The sequence below is a fragment of the Varanus komodoensis genome, unplaced genomic scaffold, assembly GCF_004798865.1.
Source record: "Varanus komodoensis strain SLA01 unplaced genomic scaffold, ASM479886v1 scaffold90, whole genome shotgun sequence".
NCBI classification, from domain to species: domain Eukaryota; kingdom Metazoa; phylum Chordata; class Lepidosauria; order Squamata; family Varanidae; genus Varanus; species Varanus komodoensis.
This window is the reverse complement of record NW_025336599.1, coordinates 810,608-819,326: the sequence shown is the minus strand read 5'-3', so window position 1 is coordinate 819,326 and position 8,719 is coordinate 810,608. Positions and strand designations below refer to the sequence as shown.

Below are 8,719 nucleotides of genomic sequence, written 5' to 3'. Positions count from 1 at the left end.
CGAAATCAGTCGAACCCCAAATGCAGTTTGCTGACATCTCCATTCCAGCAGAACTGTAGACTGCAAGTGTGAAGTGGCAGATGAAGCAACCAAACCTTTAGTTCAGGGGTCTCAAACTCGCGGCCCGTGGGCCAATTGCCAGGATGGGTGGGCACAGGGGAGGGGCCCTGAGGCCTTCCAAGCACCGGCGGCGCCCGGGCTGGCCGCGGGATGAGCGGCCCACCACCACCGCAGTGGTGGGATACTTGGTGCGGCCCAGCCTCGCCCAGACTACTTCCAGCGGCCCCCAGGTCAGTTGAGTTTGAGACCCCTGCTTTAGTTGAAATCCAGTGGATTTAAAGTGGTTGAAGAGGCAAAGGGGAGATCTGAAAGATGTTGTTTTTATCAGAAAAGTTTTTCGGGGCCTGATTTTCGATAGTAATCCAAAATGAATCTCTCTCTCTCTCTCTCTCTCTCTCTCTCTCTCTCTCTCTCTCTCTCTCTCTCTCTCTCTCTCTCTCACACTCACTCTCTCTCTCTCTCTCTCTCTCACTCACTCACTCACTCACTCACTCACTCACTCACTCACTCAGAGTATTCTGCCTTTCCATCAGTCAATATGCAGCTGCTTTGCAGGGCTTTGTCCATTACTTTAGGAATTCTTGCACCACTTTTGGTGCCTCAAAACAGGTTGCTTTAATATGGGTGTCCATTAAGCACATGCTTATTTCAATGGCTTTAATAGCCAGATAAAAGCAAACTGTCGCTCCATTGAAGTTTCTTAATTAGTTCCTGTTCCTGAGTTATTAACATTTTTGGCTGGCAATTGTCAGCCAAAGCAACTAGGTTGCTTCTGTACATTTTCTGTGGAACAAGGAGACCCACCTCCTTATCATTTCCTCGTTACAGCAGTTAAAGGGACATGGTTGGATATGTTCCTTAATGGTTGATGGCCATTGTTGTTGTTGTGGGGGCCGGGAATCCAGATCGGCTTCCATTTGCTGTCTCAGCCAGTTTCAAAGTGTACTAAATTAAGAAAACAATCCTGTTTGTAAATGGTTCCTAAGCTCTCTTTTCTGCTCCTGTGTGAATTTAATTCAGCACCTTTATGTAGGCAAGATTATATATTATTCCTAGTTGGGGGAGTCACAACTGCTTTTGTTTAGTCTCACATTTGAATAATGCATCTGATTACCATGGCAAATGTTGCAGCGTGCGACTGCCTCAGAATAGTACCTAATTAGCGGATGGTAACAAGGCAGGATTTGCCCTCTCTCCTTTCACAAGCGATCATATACACGACAGCTCCTTTATCTTTCTTCAGAATTGACTTGCTCTTCTGACCCTTAAGCAGCTCCTGTTTTGTGTGTTTACCCCTCTGATGTCTTTGCAAACCTGCTAATTTTCGGTGGCACATCCTATCTGCTTGTAATTAACACATCGAACACTGAAGGAATACTTTGGCTCACAGATGCCTAATGGAGGAATGTTTTCTTCAAGTAATTATATGGCTTCATTTTTAGCTCTTTGCATTGACCTACAAGGAATCCAAGGGTTGCCTTTCTCCCCACCACACACATTCCTCCCCCCCCCCACAAGAGTGTGTGTTCTTGGGTACTTACGCAGGAGGGAAAACTACAAGCATTAATGCAAAATACAATCAAGTTCTGACACTATCTATGATACTGGAAAGATGTACTATGGTTTTTGCCATTGTTTGGAACTATTCAGATTTGGGAGTGGGCACAGCAGCAGGCCACTCCCATCCAGAATGAAAATTATCACACAAAGGCTGCCATGTGTATGTGGGATTACTCTGCGCATGGCAGCTCTCCCCTCTGAGTGAACGGTGAAGCCAGTGAGACAGGGAGCCATGCTGCCTTCCAAGGGACCACAGAAACCAAATGGGGGATCAGGAATCTCAGGATGGGCAAAGGAGCAGAACCAGAAGAGGTAGTGCCAGTCAGAGACACAAGAAGCTGAACGATGCCCAGCTGTCCATCACCTGAGTATCCTTGCTGAGTGTGCACAGCTTTTGTCTTCTGGATGTTTTTGATATTATAGACAAGCATTTAGCATCTGTCCCAACACCAGTATTATTACCCTCCTCACAACACACATATTTATATTTATATACATACCGATATTTATTTCTGTTTCTAAGGCCCATGTGCAAAGATGCAAGTATCCATGTGTTTCTTAATAGTAGTATCACATTATATTTATTGTTTTTAGTCGTGAAGTCATGTCCGACCCATCGCGACCCCATGGACCACACTCTTCCAGGCCTTCCTGTCCTCCACCATCCCCCGGAGTCCACCTAAGCTCACGCTGATTGCTTCAGTCACTCCATCCAGCCACCTCACATTATATTTATATCCCTCCTTTTTTCCCTCTTGTGAAGCACCCAAGGTAGTTCCATTTCATCCTCACAACAGCAACCCTGTGAGGTAGATCAGGCTGAGAGTGAGTGACAGGCCCAAACCCGCCCTGGGAGCTCCTTGAGCGCATGGGAACTGGATTCCAGTCCTCCCTGATCCAACATGCTGCCCACCCTGCCAGGCCCCACTTACTTTACACGGGGCCATTTCAACCACATTTTTAAGGAGATGTGACTTCCTCCCCATGCACCTTCCCCACAGTGCAATTGTTACATGAATCTACTCTAAAGTAAGCCTGTTTGGATGCAATGGGATTTACTGTCATGCAAGTGAATTAGAATTGTTGCATTCATCTCACTGAACCTGTAAGTTAGCTTTAGTGTCACTTAGATCAAAGACTACACAGAATTGCATGGACATCCAGTCCTTGTGGTATTCCTTGGAATTTCCTTAGATTTATCCTGCAACTAATAATGTACAACCCTCAGCCTGCCCTCAATCGCTCCAGAATTATTTGTCTAAGGAAGAGCCTGCTACTAGTGTTTCAGCTTTTTGCTTTAAACAAAATGCTGGCAATTCAACAGTTCTTAAAATAGTCCCAAAATAATAAAATCTGGTGGATTTCTTTAAAAAAAATCAAATGGCAACATGCTAGCTGCAGATCGTGAACCAGATTTGGTTGGACTTCAGCTGGGGACTTCATTCACAAAGATAAAGGCTGAATACACAGCAAACATATCTAGGGTTTAACAACAGTACGGAAACCTTCCAACCATTCTGTAGCTAGATTCATTAACTTTTCTCTCCTGATTCTTTGGTCCTTCTATCTGTATATTTATTTAGGATTTTAGGCTCCAGATGTAAATTTGGGGAAACCAGTTCAAAGGGGCAGGAGGGAGAAGCAGAAGATCGCTAGCTGCAATGAATAACACTGGGGCAAAAAAGCAGCTTTTTGAAGGGTTCAAGCTGGAATAGTAATGATAGAATTGTCTAAATCAATATCTCTCTTGTCGGCCCCATGTCTGATGTTTGAATCAGCCAGGCCTTTCCTCCCAGAGCATTCCTGAGGAATATTGAATTATTTATTATTTGTATCTCCCCCATCCCACCCTAATCTTATCTTTCTGATGATTTCCCCTTACCAGCCCCATTCCACTAAAATTTGAGGAGCGGGGGGGTGGGAATGTTGCCAGGTTTAATGTTGTCTCTCCTTTGATAAATAGCAGTAATTGGATGTATTGCTGAAGTCATGTAAAAATATATGACTTCAATTATATCTAGAACATTTCCCCCTTTATATTGATCTTTCCTCCTTGGTGTATAATATCTGTTTTTCCTTGCCTGCAGTATTGAGGGTCTTTTCTTTAGTAATGATATTAATACTACTAATAAAAGGAATAATTCTATGTTCATATGTTGGTATGCACTTTGAACCCGTACATCATTTCTTTTAAAGGGTGGGAGCTGCTTCATGAAATCCCGCTGCCTGAATATCAACTGGCAAATTAGCCATTTTGGAGAAAGGAGCATTCATATTGTATTCAAAGCCAGCAATGGATCATGCAACTTAAAAATTCCATCTGCTCTCAGACCTTGTTTCTTTCATATGCCTTAATGAAATAGAAACATAGAAAACAGAGCAAGTCAGACAGGGTCTCCCGGGCCATCTAGTCTGACCTCCCGGGCCATCTAGTCTGAAATAGGGATGGAAAAGCCAATTAAGGAATTGCTCTTCATTAATTGTTTTTATTCAAATAAGAAACTGACATGGGTGACGAAAGTCACTTTTGAGTGGTGTTACTCAGTTTGTACTCTGTTGTTCAGGTCCCTGTTTTGGATTTCTTGTCCATGCAGGAGAGAGCTGTTTATCTTGGAATGCTAAAATGTGCTTTTGTGGCACAGCAACTTCTCCGGAAATCATTGAATTAGCAGGGTCATCATTTAGAAACTCCCACCCTGACCCGGTTTCATTCCTTGTGTGATTTACTGTCCAGGAGCACTGACATTTCCAGCCAGTGCCCTGCCTCTGAGTGGCGATGACTAAAAGCCATTAAATGCCCTTTCAGACTTGGTGTGTGTTGCATGCCAGTGAACCAGTCCCTTCAATTAAACAAATAAACACACAATCAATAAAAGCGTGTGTGTCTGAGAATGGCTGGCCTGTGTTAATTCCTCCCCCCCCCCCCCCCCCCCATTCTTGCTATTGCTATTTTAACCATGAATACATTAGAGACTGAGCCTTCAAGGGAACTTTGTCTTCGCAGGTCAGAGGATAATGTGAATCCCCAGCTCCAAGGCTGGTGACAGCACCTTACCTCAGAATTAGAACTGGTAGCCAAGATCCATCTTGCTGCCACTGCAGAAAGAGCCACCTTGACTATTGTCTGTGGTGTGAAGTGATGCCAGAGAGGGGTTCAAGGAGCTGTTGTGGAAGACCGGAAGAGGGAGAGTCTGCAACAACCAGGTCGCATGCTTCCTGAAGCCCTGGCAGCCATTCTTTCCTCCCACTCCAAGATACTGTCGCTGGACACCCCAGAAGGAAAGAGCAGAGCAGGAGGAGCGAGTAGGCAAGCACTCCTGCTCTGTGCTAGCTGGTGGTCCAAGCTTACCTCAACAGGGTTTTACACTCCCACTGGGAGTCTCCACTGCCTTCCAAATAAAATCTGTAAGGCAGTGAAAAGGCTTTAAAAGCATGAAGGACAGAGGCCAGTTGACCTGCAAGGCTGACCCATGTATTGTCAATTAGGCTTTCAGGGATAACACTCTTACACACATGCCATAGGTCAGCAGATACAGCATGTAACACACCTGTGTGCATGTACCAAAAGGTCCAGAGAAGAACATGTTTGTGGTGGAAAGTATGCAAAGCAAAATTAGAGTGAACTATGCCCCACTGGTGATAAATTTGTTAAGCAAGAGCATATAGTAGGCATGTCATGAAAGGAGCTGGCTGGAGCCGGGGGTCAAACTAGATGGCCCAGGAGGACCCTTCTGACTCACTCTGTTTTTTTGTTTCTATATAGTATTTAATAGATAATTGCTTTCTGCAGAACAAATTCTTGGTCATTCCTAATTCAATAATATCAAATTTGGTGATAGCTTTGAAAGGAGATGCCTAATTTGGCTGTTAATAGGGATGAATGAATCTGTCATTTTCAATTCAGTTCAGTTTCTCATTTTATTCCAGTGCTAAGTTCAGTTCTGCCAAATTCCATGTCGATCTATGAAGTTTACTGTAAAAGTGCCCTGGAGATTTTTATGCGTGGATTTTGCTGTGCACTTCACATTGTGATGTGAATGCTTTCCAATGTTCCATTGGGTGCATTTCTGTGAGCATATTTTAACCATATTTTCCCCATGGTATTTAGAGTTTTGGGTGGAAAAACCTAATACAACATTTTGAAAAGTGAGAATTTTCATTCTTGGTTCTATTCTGCTTCATTCATTAGTTCAACAGGTGTGAATTTGGTAAATTCTGATGACATGAATGATTCACTCATTCCTGGCGGTGAGTCTGGGGAGAGTGCTTACTCAGCTTTGTGGTTGGTTGCTACCCATTCACAAACTATGCAGACTTGGGAGCCATGTCAGTAAAGAGGGTATGCATATATACATGTGTATGTGTGGGCTTAAAGTGCTGCTTTCTGTTTTTGTTTTTAATCCATGTGAGACAAGAGGGGCTTTTTCAGAGGAAGCAAAGAGGATCTGTAAGTCTGTTCAGGGGGGTGGGGGGAGACTAGTGACTGTAGTATGGTGCTGTAAAGATACCATGTGCTGGTGTGTTTGTCTCCCCCACTTGGAAAACTCTCACTGGCTATAGGATTAGAATTAGCACAGCAGCACTGTTGATCTGTTGTCTGATTCCATGTGCGACAGTTAAAATATTTGTTAGTGGATCTTGCTCATGGGACGAGGACCTTGGTGCGGGCCATCCACCTGTGCACAGGATCCGATGGGGATGCCTCCCTGGCAGTTTCCTAATGGATCTTGCCCATTTCCAGAGCATCCTGCTGCATCTCTGGCAAAAGACGTTCTTACCTCTCAAGCTGCAGCAAGAGCTGTGGCTCAGGATGTGGCTCCAAGCAGGGAACCAGGACATTTTGCACACCTACATTGTTCCCGCCTTCCCCCAAGTGCCCTGCACAATCCCCCTTCTCCCTACTTTGTCCTCACTACAGCCCTGAGAGACTGCAGCTGGCCACCCACTGCTCTTCATGGCTGAATGGGGGCTAAAGTGCAGTCCAGGCCTCTGCACATCACTGGCTCTCCTGGTAGGGCAGGTAGAAGCATAGAAGGGGCCTCCAGGGCCATCCAGTCGGACCCCGGCTGCAGCCGGCTTCTCTCACGACACGCCCACCATGTGCATGTCCAGCCTGTCCTTGAACACCCGCACCTCCCGTGGAAGCCCAGTCCATACCCTCGGGGTCCCAACTGTCAGGAAGTGCTTCCTGGCATCCAAGTGGAACCTTGGCTTGGTTCCGTTGGTTCGTTTTGTCACCGGACTCTCTGCTATGCTGGCAGCTGGAGGTGGTGCCTGAAAACAGCACAAACCAGCACAACAGCCCCCTTCTCAGGCAGGTTATGCTGATCACAGAGAATAAGCAAGGGCTAGCCATGGCAACCCTGTGCCCCTGCTCCTCTGAGCTGCAGCTCTTGGCTTCTCTTTCTCCCACCAGCCCTCTCATCCTCAGGGTAGAGATGTACAACTCAGTAAAACTGGGGCTCAGTGAAATTCTCCAAATCCCATCACAGCTCTAGTCTGTCTCAGTTCCATTTCAGAGTGCATTTTTCCTTTGTTCACATGAAAACATATACTTAGCCCAATGGATGGAAGTGTATTTGTGTGGACTTTTCAAAAGTTTGCATTTTTCCATGTGCCTTTTTCAAATGTATGCTGCTGCTGAGTCCATTTTGGATGATCCACACATTGCATTGCAAACTCAGAAATGTGCAGACTTCAACCACAATTTGGTTCTGAGTTTGGCTTCAATCCAAAAGTGCAAACAGGGTAAAACCTGATAAACACCCATGTGGAAGTAATGCCTCTTATGTCCCTGTTTCAGAATCTCAGTCCTGAGTGTCCCACCTTCTCTCCCCTCTGTTCATCCACGGGGATATTTGCGTCTGAGCTTCACTGATGTTTCTGAACTCCTGTTGGGGTTAGTGATGTGAGATCAAACTGCCTGTTCAGCAGATGGGGATGCAGTTCAGACCATGGTTGTGTGAAGAATCCATCTGGGGATGGGAATCCATCGATTCCTTGGGCAAGTTCAGTTTGCAGCGCCCTTTTTCTGCATCTGATGGGAAGGGTGTTGGTTGTGCAACCAGTGGTGTGCCAGCATTCACAGATTGCCTATAGCTTGGCTTGTGTGGTGGGCCTGGGCTGAGCGCAAGAGGAAGCCCCCAGATGCTCCAGAGGCACGGTTCTGAAAAGGTTCACCCCAAGCCTGCCAGTGGGGGACCTTGCTTGGCTGCAGGGGGCGGCCCGGGGTAGTAACTGCACGGGACTCCATTGGCTCTTAGAGGACTCCTTGTGTCCCCCTGAAGTGCGTTTCCCACAGCAGGTCCCAGAGCAGGCAGCCGCCCTGTCTGGATGCGCAGGGTGAGGTGCTGCACCCTTTGGCTGGCATTGGTGGTTTGAGCCCCAGTGCTTCGCATCACCTCGCAGGCAGTACTTCCGGCCAGAAAGGCGTTTGGCCTACCCTGCACAACTGTTCTTTCCATTCAGGTGCACACCCTATCAAGTGACCAAAAACCATGTGTATTCTCGGAGAAGCTCCATTTTACTTTAACCATGTAGGTTAAAGAGGCACCGTGGGACCATTATGGGAGAATGGCACCATGGGAGGGCATCACCCCCTGTAAATGTACTGTGAACATTCACCTAAATGTCTGTAAATCCAAAACCTCAGCTTGTGCAAGTTGGCTGTAGATTTCAAGGGGACTAGCCACTTAGTCCTGAGGCAAGTGGCACCAGTGCATAAACAGACAGCATCTGTTTACTCTCGGTCACAAGAACGCACTGCGGCAGCATTGTAGTGATGTTACCCTGGCAATGCCTCCCTCTGTAAAGTCTGACTGAGGCAGCAGTCCGCTTGCGTCCAGTCTTAGTGCCACAGTTCCTTGCGTGGCTTCTGGATCGAGAGCGATCTTACTACCACTCTGCATGACTCTGGAGTGCCCGCGACTGGATAGTGCTCAGTTCTGGACTCCACGTGACAGGAGGGATCCAGTAGTAGAACCACTGACCTGCTTGAGCATGCAGCTCTCTTCTTCCATAGGCAAAGACCGTGGTGCCTCAGCTCACGAACGCCTTGGTTCACAACCAAATCAGGTCATGAACAAAAATTTCATGAAAA

The 8,719-nt window shown here is 46.4% G+C and overlaps 1 long non-coding RNA gene across 1 annotated transcript in view; it reads left to right on the top strand.

Moving 5' to 3' along the window:
• Positions 1–6,656: 6,656 nt before the first annotated feature.
• LOC123017275 overlaps positions 6,657–8,719 on the top strand; it is a 19,004-nt gene continuing 16,941 nt past the window's right edge. Inside the window, exon 1 of the long non-coding RNA XR_006413571.1 lies at positions 6,657–6,726. This is a non-coding gene — a long non-coding RNA (uncharacterized LOC123017275). The remainder of the gene's footprint in view (positions 6,727–8,719) is intronic.